The sequence below is a fragment of the Sceloporus undulatus genome, chromosome 4, assembly GCF_019175285.1.
Source record: "Sceloporus undulatus isolate JIND9_A2432 ecotype Alabama chromosome 4, SceUnd_v1.1, whole genome shotgun sequence".
In the NCBI taxonomy this organism is placed as follows: domain Eukaryota; kingdom Metazoa; phylum Chordata; class Lepidosauria; order Squamata; family Phrynosomatidae; genus Sceloporus; species Sceloporus undulatus.
Window position 1 is genome coordinate 86,609,217 of NC_056525.1, and position 15,114 is coordinate 86,624,330.

A 15,114-nucleotide genomic window follows, 5' to 3' on the forward strand; every position below is an offset into this window, starting at 1 on the left:
GAAAAACCACAAGATTGCCCCCGCTGGCCACCAGTGTATGCGCCTGGAAGCCATCTCATCTCTCTGCCTAATAGCAGAGCTTCTTTTCCACCCTTCTGGGCTAATAATAATAATAATAATAATAATAATATATTTATATTTTCCCATCTCTCCCTGGAGATCGAGGTGGGATTACAACAAGGATAAAACACAATAAAACAAAGATGATACAATAAAACAGCAATATGAACTAGCATAGTAGATCTGTTTCTTATTTGGGTCATTCTCTGACCAGCTGTGTATGTAGTGGCATATGATCCATCTCATTATACTATGGACTATTTTATATATGCAGCTATATTAGCAGATGGCTTCTGATAATGATGTGTCATAGACCCATGGTTCCAAGGGAGCATTTTCCCATGTAGTTCAGATGATTGTATTCATGCTTGTACACTTATGAAAGAAGAAATATCTGAAATCACCCACTTTCTTTTCCCAACATGCATGTCTTTACAGCAAACTTAGCACTAATGTTTTGTTATGAACAGAGTTTGGAAAGGTAGATTCTGGAAACTGCTTACAAAAATCAACAATTCCAGTCCCTAGTGTGAATTTCCTTAAATTCTGTCATTGTTTTCCAGGACACTCCAGCCATCTTTGAGTTTTGTCTCCCTTCCCTTCCCACTTGGAACTTTACTTATTTCATTTTTACAGCCCCAAGGATGTAACTGCCCCTTGTGGTATACAAATCAAAATCATGATATAGGATATTAAAACAGTAGCAATAAAACAGGTCAGGATAAATACAAGATAAAATCAGAATCAGTACATAATCAAACCGAAAGCAAAGTTCCAGCTCTGCAAACATAAACACACTTATCCCTGAGTAAGTTCCACTTAATTACTCAAAGCTTGGACATTTTCAAGTTACAGTAGTTATTTTTATAGTTCCATGGTACGAAAAAAGCTACTACTGAAGTTATAATTTTTAACAGTCTTTATTTTAAAAAAAGAAAACCTGCAAAAATATTGTGTGCCTTTGAGTTGTTTCCAATTTATGGTGACCATGAGGTGAACTTGTCACAGGGTTTTTTTTTTTTCAAGATTTGTTTAGAGAGAGGTTTCCTTTGCCTTCCTCTGAAGCTCAGAGAATGTGATTTGCCCAAGATCACCCAGTGGGGCTCCATGTTCGAGTGAGGTTCCAATCCTGTTCTCCAGAGTCATAGATCTACACTCAACCTGCTACGCCATGCTGATACTCTATTTACTTTTTACTGATTTAAAATAATAATCATACCAGAGGCTACTGGTCTATAATAAAAAAACAGTGCTCTGTCTACTTCATCATCACTTCAGCATACACAGCAGAGTATAACACAGCAACATGAAGCACAGCACAAGCCAGCACTTGAAACCAGGTGATATTCCTCCTCAACCATTTAGTGCAGCAGTACTCTATAACTATAGAAGCCAATCACATTGCTAAAGACTGATATTGTCCCTTTCTAAGCTATGTTCACAATGTGGTGTAATTGTGCTTTTATTATTTGTAAAAGAAACTATTTAATGTCTTATTTCTATATGTTGGGCTTACTTCTAGAAAGACTGGTATAGTATTGGGCTGTCATCCACACCTGGCCTTTATCCATTATCCTGCTCCTTTAAACTCCATGTTGTTCATGAACAAATTCAAATCAAGCCAATATTATCTAAAGGACAATAACTATGGGAAGGTAAAATGCAGACTTAAACATAATATCATTTGTAATAAGGTGATCTGATTCAGACATCAAGTAACTGGGTACTGAAGCTGGGTAAAACAGGGAGTCTCCGTTATTATTCCTTTAAAAAATAGATATGGATAGCATTTGGGTGAAATTCCTGAAGAACTGAATGGCAAACCAGAGAATTAAGGCCCTGCTCCAAGGCCAAATAAGTCAGTATGGAACCTGCTTATATTGAGCAAAGAAGGTGTTAAGGAGGAGAGGGAGCCAGACGACTGAACTTTGGATAACCAGACAAAGGTGTATTTAGCAGACCTCTCCCATTTAATTATGAAGGGTCAAACAACTTGTTAATTTATGACTTGGTTCATGCTTAAACAAACACCCAAAAATGGAACACTGAAACTAAACAAATTGAGAGGTTTGGTGAAAGTTGTGAAGCGTTTGAGCATTTGCCAGGAGTAACGAAGTGGAAAATGTTCACACCACAGGCTACATTACAATACACCTGTACAAATAAAAAGAAAGCCAGGACTGTCTGATAATCTACCACTGCCTCCTTAAGGGCTTCTATATATTATCACATGTTGGAGCTGATTAGGCTGAAGCAAAGGCAACCATTTGAATCTGGAAGTTGTGTAGTCATCTCTGTATACTGAAGCGCACTCCCTCACCAGTATTTGCAGCTCCTAATATCTTACTGAGATACTATATGTAAAAAAAAGTTCCTGCTAGAAGTAATCTCAAACTCACCTAACAGGGCCTGCAAACAAGTGCATACAAAAAGGACTTTTTTCTGTGTTGACATTTTTCAGGGTATGTATTTTATAGATGTAACAACAATATAACTGCCTGAGGTGTTTACAGCCTAAAGCAGGGATGGCAATGGATTGGCTTTCCATATCACATTGAACTGAAATTCCTAGCATTCATAACCATTGGTTATGCTGGCAAAGGCAACTGGAGCTGAAGTTTATTACCATCTTGAGTGCATTTTCTGCCCCTGAATAACAACAAGGACAATAACTCCTCCAACTGACCCAATTTAGCAGGACCATCCCAAAAATCGGCCACTCGGCTGGATGGGCAGGCTGCTTTGCCGCTAGAAGCGGCGGCGAAACTACAAGCCCCAGAGTCCTCTGGGGCTTGCCCCGGCTTCTTATTGGTGCGCAGGGCAGAAGGAGTGTCTCTTCTGCCCCGCGACACTCTAGGAGCAGGGCTCTATGGTCCGGGAGTTCCGGTCCTCCATGGCAGCTCATTGGGCAGTTGCCCTGGAAGAGGAGTCTCCTTGACCACGTGGTCTGGGGGCGGAGCCAGGGCCTATTTAAGGCCGCGCTGCCGGATCCAGCCCTCAGTCGGCGCTTGGCTCCGGTTGAGGACGGAGACAAGCTGGAAGGGAGGAGGCACTGGAGTGCTTCTCCCACCCACCCACTGCTTGGTTCTGGGCTTTTTGTCACAACTTGTGGGCGGCAGCATAGGCCAGGATCTGTATGGTGTGGTACCAGGGCTACAGAGTGCTGGTTTGGGAGTCAGTCGTGACCCAGGGGCGAATAGGGCAGGCGTATGGCCATTGTGGGGGCCATAATGCGAGAGTGCCTCCCGGTGACTAGGGGCTTAGCGAATATGTGAATGCATGGCAGAGTTGCGGTCAAGTGGTGTTCCTTAGCCCCTAGGTCCTCCCAATGACTGGTGGGGACCAGGCTTTTGCTAATCAGACAAACATGGGGTTGTTTGATTTCGCAGATCCTGACCTCATGCTTTGTGCCAACCCTACCAATTGTTTGCTAATTAATAAAGTTGTGGCCTTTCCTCCAGCTTGGTCTCCTGTGGTTATTTGGCGGCAGCATCTGAGGCAATTAATCCTCTGTTGTCCACTTTCCTGCTTTTAAAATGTTCCAATTTCTCTCTCTTTCTCCCACTTTTCCCCTTTGTCCTTGGCTTACATCAGTTCCTCTAAAGGCAGCTCAAAGTACAAAAGTAGTTTGTGCACTATTGCTGCAGTAGCCAGGAGAAGAGATGAGGACATATTATCTTGCCCTTCCTAGGAGGTTTAGGCAAAAGCAATCTGCTGCAGCCTCTCTTAGCTTATGCGTTCTTCCTCATTAATAACATTTGTCATTTGGACCACATTCTGATGTTGTTTAGACACATGTATTCAAGTTTTCATCTGTGAAATGTTGGAGGGTATGTAGCACAGGGCATGCAGCAGGGGAAGATGGGTCTAGGCAGGAAAATATGGCAAGCATGAGGACTCAGTTCATGCTGCAACATGACTCCTCCAAAGCAAGTTGGTTTGTATCTTCCATCAGCCCTAACTGGACTAAACTTTAGCCATCTCTTGTTTAAGGGGATGCATGTACTATTGGGGATTTGGTGGCTTAGTGGTTAAGACACCAATTCTAACAATCGTAAGGTCAGAAAGTTGGCAGTTCAAGGCCCAAGTGCCTCATGATGGGGTGAGCTCCTGCCACTAGTCCCAGCTTCTGCCAACCTAGAAGTTCGAAAGCATACAAATGCAAGTAGATAAATAGGTACCACTTCAGTGGAAAGGTAACAGTGTTTGGTGCAGTCATGCTGGCCTCATGACCACTGGAGTTGTCTTTGACAATGCTGTTTCTTTGAGTTAGTAATGGAGGTGAGCATTGCCTCCTACAGTTGGTTATGACTAGATATTCATGTCAGGTGAAAGCCTTTACCTTTACCTTTTCATGTACTTTCCCCATTATTATTATTATTATTATTATTATTATTATTATTATTATTATTTTCAAAGATTTATATCCCACCCTTCTTACACAATGGGACTATTGCAAGGATATAGCTGATTTTTTTGGTCATTGGGAGGGTGGTCTTGCTGAATTCTCTTCTTTCACTATGAAAGCTGGCTACTATGTTTTGTTAACATGCTTTTCTTTCTCTGTACAGTGAGTGCCATAGCTGGAAGGAGAACATTAGTGTTTGTTTACTGAAAAGAATAAATATCAGGGTTTTTTCTTCTAATAGGATCTGAACTCCAAATGAATTTATAAATGGCTTGGGCCCAGGATACCTAAAGGACCGCCTCTCCCCATATATTCCGCCTCGCACCCTCAGAACATCTAGGCAGCAATTACTAAAGGTGCCTGGGGCTAGGTTAGCCTCCACCACACGGAGGACATTTTCCACGGCTGCCCCAGCCCTTTGGAATACGCTGCCCACCGAGCTCCGCTTGTCCACCACCCTGGCCCAATTCAGGAAGGATTTGAAAACCTTCCTGTTCCAACAGGCATTCCCCGAATAAAATCCTGTGGGCTTCCCTCCTCTTCCGTGGCCAAGAGGTTGGGCTATGGGGCTTTTTGTTTGTTATTTTTTTTATGATTGCTGTATATGTATTTTAATTTTTCTTGTCTTTGTGTTTTGATTGTATTTTAATCCTTGTTGTACGCCGCCCTGATTATAAGAAGGGCGGGATATAAATAAAAATTTTATTTATTATTTATTATTTTACTGCCACACTACAGAAATAAAACAGTTTCACACCATTGTAACTGCCATGGCTCAGTGCTATGGAATTCTTGTAGTTTTGTGAGATATTTATCCTTACCTGTCAGAGAGCAGTGGTGCTCCACCAAACTAGAAATCTCAGAATTCCAGAGCACTGACACATGAAAGTTAAAGTGGTGTCAAAGTGCTTTATTTCTGCAGTGTGGCAGCAGCTGGTGTCTTATAATTTTCTCTACTTTTCCTAAAGAAAGAAAAATATATATCTTATACCATATTTTAGGTTCTCCCACCAGATGACCTTTCCTCATATCAATCTTATTTAAAAAAAATAATAATTTGCTGTAATATTTGCTAAGATCTTGTATTACTTGATGAAATCTGAGTTCTGCCAGATGGAACACCTCCTTGTCCTCTTGTCCCTGTATGGTGAACCTCCCTCCTGAATTTTCTTTATATGTCCATTTAGTGTCTTGACAAGGTAGGGGAAATCAACAAGCATCTGGCGATGGTGCAATAACTGGATACAAAATGGCAAAGATGCCTTCTAAGACCTCCTGAGATCTTCCGAGGTCCTGGAGGATGATGCCAGTGTTGTGCATTCAGCTATAGAAACATGGACAGACTGTTATTGGCTTCTCTTTGCCTTCCCCAGGCAGTTACATGGCTGCATCACTGGCAGGGGAAGGCGAGTTCTTCATTTTGAGTGATTATTATTTCATGGAGTAGGTAAAGAATACCTTCTCCTGTCATGACAAAAAAGAAAGAAAGAAAAAAGACCCACATAGAGTGTACTTAGGTATGTATATGTCACCAACAGGATAGGAGTCATTAGTCATTATTTTTGTCATCAAAATTTTATTCATATATGACTGATGTAAATAATTTACAATTCAGCTGTTTACATGGTTCCATGGATGCCTTAGGGTGTCTAGCAACATGATGATGATGATGATGATGATGATGATGATGATGATGATGATATAAAACAGTGATGTAGACACTTAAAATCATTGGAAGCTGACCAATACCAAAAAATACAGTACAAAAACTGCCATTTCATGTAGTCAAGTAAGTCTTACCTCCTAATCATTCATTTGGCAAAAATATTTACTGACCTAAAAATAAAAACTGAAAAGGCCTTGATAGGGAGAGAGTTCCACAATGAAGAGACATTTTTCAGGCTGTACAAATTCTTCTTCCATCAAATTGACTTTGACTTATGGCTTCCCTATAAAGAAGAGAATTCCTGTCTTTTTAGCAGTTCATAGTATCCATAGAATATTCATAGAATCATAGCACTGTAGAGTTGGAAGAGACCACAAGGACCATCCAGTCCAACCCCTTGCCATGCAGGAAATCACAATCAAAGCACCCCCGACAGATGGCCATCCAGCCTCTGTTTAAAGACCTCCAAGAAAGGAGACCATATTCCTCCAGGACCATATTTCAAATGTGTTGATACTCATCCTGTCAACTTTCTTCACTGTCTATGCTTTCACAACCATACATAGAACCTGGAAATACCTGGATGACTGTGACTTTGGCAGTAGATTCTGACTATATTAGATACTGCTGCCCAATCACTGATAAGTGCAAAAATTTTACCACAAAGATGAATGGGCCATTTCATTTTTGAATTTATATGGTTTATATGGTTAGATCACGCTGGATTAATTTCAAACTACAGAAACTACAAAGTAGTTGTTGTCATGCTGAAATCAGTCTTTTGCTTACAAAATGAGACAAACTCATTACAGAGTTTCTTTCCATTTGGATTCAACCTCTCAGAGAAGTTGTAGAGCTGGTTTTTCATTTTAATTTCTAGCACTGAGGCTTGAACCATGTGATGGTATTTTAAAGATGTACTTTGGAGCCTGTGCAGAATGCATTTTCCTAACCAAACTGTTACAGTATGCCTTCTCACAGCATCATTTAAAGGGCAAGGCTTCCAATTAAGACAAGTTTCAAGCAAATTGAATTCTCCACTGCTAAATATATTAACTATTGCCAGTGTTGCAGATTCTGACCTGTTGCCAAATTTAATTCAATTGTTGATCACCATAAATTTGTTATTGAGTAAAATTAACAAATAGAATAGCTATTCTATATGATAATAATAACCACCTTCATTTGATGACACTGAACATAAATTTAAAAAGGAAGGACCAAGGTAAAAAGGAGAGAAAATACATCTCAGTTCACAACAACAAAAGTCTTGCTGTATTACAGTCAAGAGAGCAAGAGTGTAGTACAGGTTGAGTCTCCCTTTTCTGTAAAGCTTGGAATCAGAAGTGTTTTGGATTTCTGAATTTTTGGATTTCATAAAACCTGTATTTGCATATATAGTCAGCCCTTAGTATCTGCAGGTGTTCTATTCTGGAACCCTGCCCCCCCCCCCCAGATGAAAAAGAGCACAGAAACTCAAATCCCGCAGTTTTCAATGGCAGCACGCCATTAGGAGCAATGGGGCTTGTTCTCCATGGATGAGGGCAGGGCAGGCTGTACATATGTAATGAGATATCTTGGAGATGGGACCCGTGTAAACACAAAATTTGTTCATGTTTCATGTGCACCTTATGCACATAGCCTGAAGGTAGCTTTATACAACATTTTTAGTAATGATGTGTATGAAACAAAGTTTGTGTACAACGAAACATCAGAAAGAAAATCACCCATGAAAAAAGTTTTCAGTTTTGAAATGTTTTGGATTTTAGAATTCCAGATAAGGGAAACTCCACTTGTAGCAGCTTAAGTGTTGGACTGTGGGACCAGGGTTCAAATCTCTCCTCAGTCATGGAAATCCACTGAGTGACCTTGGACAAGTCATCCTCTTTCAATCTGAGAAAGGCAAATGCACACTTTTTCCAAACAAATCTTGCACAAACAAACAAACCTGTGATAGATTCCCCTTAGGGTTGCAACAAATAAGAAAACTACGTGAAGGCACATGACAACAATTCTAGTCAACTATTTCTAATCAATCTTTGATTTTAATTAAAAGGTTTTAAGTAATAGGCTATATGGAATGTTTATCCAGATATATATGAAGGTGGCTTGCTTTCTATTTCTTAGGAAACGATTTTTTTCCCCTGCAGCAAATAACATTTGGAATCAAAGAAATGGATTTGCAGGGCCTGGAGCTGGGAATTTTGGGGTCAAGACACAGAGTGATATGACCTGACCCTCACTCAGCCCTTGAATAAATGCCCAATTCCTTTCTTCCTACTGCTTAGGGCCATAATTCCTGGATATATCTTTATGGTAGAAGAAGTAATGTGTTCCTAGTTGACCTAGATTCCAATGACAGGCCAAATGTCAATCTCAGGTCTGTTCTTCAGGTATCTGAATTAATGAGTTGTCTGGATTCTTGTGGAACTCCACAGGACACCGTTAACGGCAACCCTGGCTGGTGTTTTCACAATGAGCCCAAGGGGGAAAGAGAAGCAATTAAAAATGTCTGAAACATTTCATGCCGCTAGGCCTGTGAATGCATGCAGACTAGATATTGCATCATAAATTCATGAACCCTGTGAAAGAGGAACAAGATATCAGAACGACCTGAGGCCCTGACACCTGGTATTATGAAATCTTCCCCTGCTTTCCAATATGAAGACTATTTGGGGGTGGGGGGAGGTTATAATAAATGGTGGAGTGGCTCAAGGCAATTAGAACTTATTCTTCAGGTGCTGCATGTCTGTCTTCTGATGGAGCAAGATTGGGAAATGATAGTGACAAAAACCCAGAGCAAGAAAAGTTGTTGTTGGAATCAGGAATGTAGGGTTAAACCTCCTTCAAGATAGACAGGCTGCTTTCAGAATGGATGGCATTTTGAATTAGAATGCTTATCTTTTCAGAATGCTTGGTATTTCATTTTAGAATGACTGTCATTTGTGTTATGGTAAGACCTGCTTTGATTTAAAACTGGGTTCAAGATGGTTGTCAAAAATCAACCATTCCTTCAAAGTCTGTTCTTATTTCATTTAGGACAAGGCTGGAAAACTTCTCTTTTCCCCTTTAAGCACCAAATTCAATTTTGGATAGGTTTGGGTGGAAGATCTGCATTCCAGTAGTTCGTGAGATTAAAAACAAAAGAGTAGGACCCAAAACAACAACACAGAATCACAGAATTGTAGAGTTGGAAGAGACCACAAGGGCCATCCAGTCCAACCCCCTGACATGCAGGAAATCTCAATCAAAGCATCAAAACATATTTTAGGTTAAAGTTCTTACTGCCATACAACACTGGTCCTTCAAGAATTGCACTGACTTCCAGTTTGCTTCTGAGCTCAATTCGAGGCACTGGTTTCTCCCTATGTAGCCTAAATGGTTTTGGGCCAGGATATTTGGAAGACCATGTCCCCCATGTGAGCCTGCCCCAAACTGCAGATTCTCGGGAAAAGGCCCTTAGCTATCCTAACACTTTGCAAGTCTAGGTTGGGTGTACCCTGACATAGCTTTCTTTGTTGCAGCACCTCCACTGGGGAACTGTTTTCCAAAGAAAGGTATACTGGGTCTACCTCTTCTGAGCTTCCACCAGGCAGCTAAAATTCAGGTGTTGTGTGTGGCCTTTGTTCTTTGAAACACCTGTGACTGTTCTGTTTGGATTTAAATTATTTTTATGGAGGATTATCATCATTATTATTATCATTGTCATCAGCAGCAGCAGCAACAGCATATGTGTACAGTATTTTAAATGGTTTTATTTCTTGTTCATGGCTTTGGGGGTCTTGAAGTAATACATAAATGCCTTAAATAAAGAAACAATAAATTAGGAGAGAGAGATTTTGGGAAATGGGGGAAGCAGTACAAAATCTGGGAAACTACAAATCAGTGGTGTACTGTGATACCTCCGGAGGAAGACTAGAGCTCTAGACTGCAGCTTTTGGAAGACCAGATTCAGCTTTGGAGTATGAAGGTCTACAAGTGCACTGGCGCAGTCTCTTACGCATAGTCTGTGGACACCTCTGTTCTAGATTGTACAATCCAGACCATCTTGGTTCTGGTTAGTCAGCTAAGATTCCAGTGTAAGGTGCTTTCTAAATCAATACTTGGGAGAATGCAAGCTGTCTTTTTCCAGGATTGCATCCATGTCACTACACTTCCTCCGCCCACATGGTTCAGGTGATTTGTGTGGTTTCAGACCACACCTGTGTTGATTAAGCCATGAGGGTGGCTATTTTTAATATGACCTTTGTGATATGGGAAGCAGCTCATATCACACAGGTGCAGCAAATCTTGCAACACTGCTATTGCTGATACTGTGTTCATGAAAATTAATTTTCATGTTTATAAGAATTAATCAGTTTGCTGTTAAAACATTTGTAGTAATATTATAGCCAAATCTTCAGTGGCTGGGCAATGGTGCCATACATAGAAATGATAAATAACACCACTTAGTGTTCTATGCATAACAGACCCATGTTTTTGTCTCTGTGTGTCTTTGTTAATTTTGAATATGAGGTACATATCCCCTTATTCCAAGATATCCAAATACACTGATGTTTTCAAATAAACATTATTTATTAAAATTTCTTGGGAAAGAGAAAAGCTGAAGACTTTTGGGAAAAACAAAATATTCAGTTTAACAATATACAAAGGGATCTTGTAGCACCTTTGAGATGAAAGGGGGGGAGGTTGGTAGCATAAGCTTTTGTAGGCTTACATCTACTTCATAAGATGCATCAGATATCTTTACATCTCAAATGGCTATGTCTTTGAATTCTTTACCTGAACATGTCTTCCTTGGTTTGCAGTATGTCCATGTAAGGCACTATAGTATCCTGCAACCCAGTCACACTAGACACTTATAGCACTATGATTCCATTTTAACAGTCATAATTCCATCCTATGGAATCCTGGGATTTGTAGTTTGCTGAGATACTGGGGCCCTCTGATTGAGTGCCTCCCTAAATTGCCAGTCCCAGGATTCCATAGGAAAGAAACATGTCAAGGTGGAATCATACTGCTATAATTTGGTAGTGTGAATGGCCCCTGGTCTCTAAGGCAGTGGTGTCACTAGGTTTGGCATCATCTGGTGTGGTAAATCATTGTGTCACTCAACACCATTGATCTCTTCCCATACCACATGATACAGAATCCTTAGTCATGCTTTTTATACTAATGTTGCTTGTTAATCATATTTCCTGTACATTACTGAATGTAATGGTAATAGTTTTGACATAAATAACTTAGGCTGTTGTGTGCCTTCAAGTTGTTCCCAATTTATGATGGACATAGGGGGGTTTTCTGGGCAAGATTTGTTCAGAGGAGATTTGCCATTGCCTTCCCCTGAGGCTGAGAGCATGAGACTTTCCCAATGTCATCCAGTGAGTTTCATGACCAAGCTGAAACTCGAAGCCAGGTCTCCAGAGTTGCAGTCCTGCACTCAGATCACTACACCACACTGGCTTTCTGAAAACTCGTAAAATTAAAATTATACCTTTTGATTACAATATCATATGCACAGTCTAAATGCATTTTCATCTACATAGTTTCATGTGGTTGAAGTAAAAAAATTGGTAAAAATATGATGTTTTTGAAAAATAATTTAAAGGTTTAAATTTTTATTGAAAAATTTAATTTAAAAAATATTTTTAATTTAAATTATTATTATTTATTTATTTTATTTTTAATTTTATTTTTTATAAAAAAAATAAAAATCAAAATTGAAAAAGGAGGGTTATTTTCCCTCCACATGTAAAGAAGCTACAATCTCACTTATTCCTAAAGAAGAAAAAGATCACACGCAAATGAAAAATTATAGACCAATCTCTCTTTTAAACAATGACTATAAACTCTTTGCAAATATTCTTGCAGAAAGATTAAAGAAGATAATAACATCTGTTATACAGAGTGATCAAAGAGGGTTTATTCCTAAGAGATACATTAGAGATAATATAAGGCACATTATTGATTTGATTGAGCATCATGAAGTACATAATGATAAGAAATTAGCAGTGTTTTTCTTTGATATTGAGAAAGCATTTGATAATATGTCTTGGAAATTTTTATTTCAAGTAATAGATAAAGTTCTAGACTGTATCAACAGGAGTATAGTGTCCCACTCAAGAGAAGTACCATTCTATTTTGCTTTGGTCAGATTTCACTTAGAATACTTTGTCCATTTCTGGGCACCACGGTCGAAGAAGGACATAGACAAACTGGAATGTAGTCTGAGGAGGGTGGCCAAACTTAGTGAGGAACAACAGACAGAACTGGATATGTTTAGCTTGGAGAAGAGAAGACTGAGGGGGGATAAGATACTCATCTTTAAATAGTTGAAGGGATGGCATGTAGATGATGGAGCAAGATTGTTTTCTGCTGAACATAAAGCAATCTATTCAAATGCAAGAAAAGAGATTCCACATACATTTTAGGAAGATTTTTTTTTTACTGTTACTGCTGTTCAGCAGTGGAATACACTGCTTGGGAAGGATGATGAACTATCCTCCTTTGGAGGCCTTCAAACAAAGGCTGGATGGCCATCTTTCAGGAATGCTTTAGTTATGTATTTTTGCATGGCACAAGGTTGGACCAGAGAGCCCTTGTATCTCTTCCAACTCTGTGTTTCTATGAAATTAGCAAGATTAGAAAAAGAGAGTATATAAGTAGTACTTTTGTTGTTATTGTTAACTGCCCTTGAGTTGATCTCAGCTCATGATGACCCTAGTATTATGGTGTCATCTGTGTATCTTAATTTGTTAATATTGGCTCTCGATAGACAGGCCCTATGGGGCACCATTGTCATGTGCAAGGGGGTGGCGCTTTCAGATGGCCCTCACCCCTCACACGTGATGAGGACATCAAAATGGTGGTGCCCTATACATACGGGCGCTGCCATTTTGATGTGATGGATGCCTAGCACCCGCACATCTCAGCACCTTTATGATGCCACAAGTGCGCCATTGGCGCCTTGCGGCGTCACAACAGCACCGCAAAAAGAACCCGCTTCTTGCAGGTTTTTTTGCTGCGTGAGGGAGCCGGCATTGTTTCTTCCTATTTTCTCTTCTCCTTCTTCTGTGTCCAAACCTGTTTTTCTTACAATATGTTCTACATATAAGTTGAATAGGTAGGATGATAAGATGTAGCCTTGTCTGAACCCTTTGCCAGTTGGGAACCATTCAGTTTCTCTGTGTTCTATCCTGACAGCAGCCTCTTGTCCTGAGTACAGTTTCCTCATCAGGACTATCAGATGTATTGGTACTCCAATAATAATAATAATAATAATAATAATAATAATAGTAATAATTTATATTCCGCTTTTTCGCAGAGGAATCAAAGCGGATTACAACAGTTTAAGAATAAAACATCATACAGTTAAAATTTACAATTAAAACAACCCCAAAACCTCAACCCTCCCCCCATATGTTTTTGTTTAAAAATATGTTTTTAAAAGGACAACATGGGGGTCTGGGGACTCACACAATAATGTGGGCTTCCCATTGGCATCTGGATGTCTTTAAGGGTGTTCGACAGCCTTTCATGATCTATGCGGTCAAAGGCTTTGCTGTAGTCTATAAAGCACATGCTGATTTCCCTTTGGAATTCCTTGGTATGCTCCATTAACCATCTTATGTTTGCAATGTGGTCCCTAGTGTATCTTCCTTTCCTGAACCCTGCTTGGACCTCTGGGATTTCTCTTTCCACATATAGTTGGAGTTTATGTTTCATAATTTTTAGCATAATTTTGCTTGTGTGGGAGATTACTGTTATGGCCCTATAGTTGCTGCAGTCTCTTGTGTCTCCTTTTTTGTGGATGAGGATGTATATTAATCGTTTCCAATCTGTTGGCTCTGTTTTGTTTGTATAGAAGCAATAGCAATAACAATAGCAAGTACATTTCTATACCGCTTATCAGTGCACCTAAGCATTCCCTAAGTGGTTTACAAAGTGTAAGCTAATTGCCCCTAACAATCTGGATACTCATTTTAACAACCTCGGAAGGATGCAAGCCTGAGTTGAGCTTGAGCCCTTTCGCTGGTATTAAATTCGCAACCTTATGGTTTGTGAGTGAGTGGCTGCAGTACAGGCATTTAACCACTGCGCCATCAAGGCAATTATAAGTATATATTTGTATACTTCAATTATATTCTTCCATCACATTTACATCACATTTCCTCTATCACTTTAGGAGTGTGCAAAGTGAAGATGTTATTGATCTGCATCTCTTACTATTCCTTCCCATTAACTATGTTAGCTAGGGTTCATCGGAGCTGCAGTCCCCTGAATCCAGAAGACCTCAGTTTGCCTATTCCTGATCTAGTGTGACCATCTATCCACCAATGTATCTATTTAGTTATTTGGCATATCTGTATACATGTACTAAGGAAAGATCTCAAGGGAGCTTACAATATATTTAAAATCGAACAAAACAGACAAGAGTTACTAGGGAGTGGCAAAGTGTAGACAAATTTCCCCTCAGACCTCAGACATTCTAGCTGTTACTCCAGTTCTAAATCTCTGGGCTGTAGCATATTTTGCAATTTCCCTCCAGACAATTACAGTCCATATTCTCCATTAACTAAACAAAAAAGGAAATGTTTACCCCTCTACAATAAACCATTGTCCCTCATCCAGGTACATGCTTGTGCAAGACAGGAATTTCTACAGGTATTGAGCTTCTCTCGTGCTGCTTGAAAACATACTAGAATTGCCTTAGCCTAGACAGTCATCCCCCAGGCAGGGGAAAAGGAGAATCAGGACAATCAGCAAGGGAAATCACACTCACAACTTTATTCTTAGCAGATAAAGTCCAGTTAACTCATAGATGGAAGAGCTGCATTTCATCTCTCCCTTAGCTTGGTGGAAAAGCTACCATACCTCAATATTTCACAGATGATAACTGGGCACATGTGTCCAGATAACATCAGAGTGTGATCAAGATAGCAAAAGTTATTAATGGGGAAGAATACACAAACATAGGAGA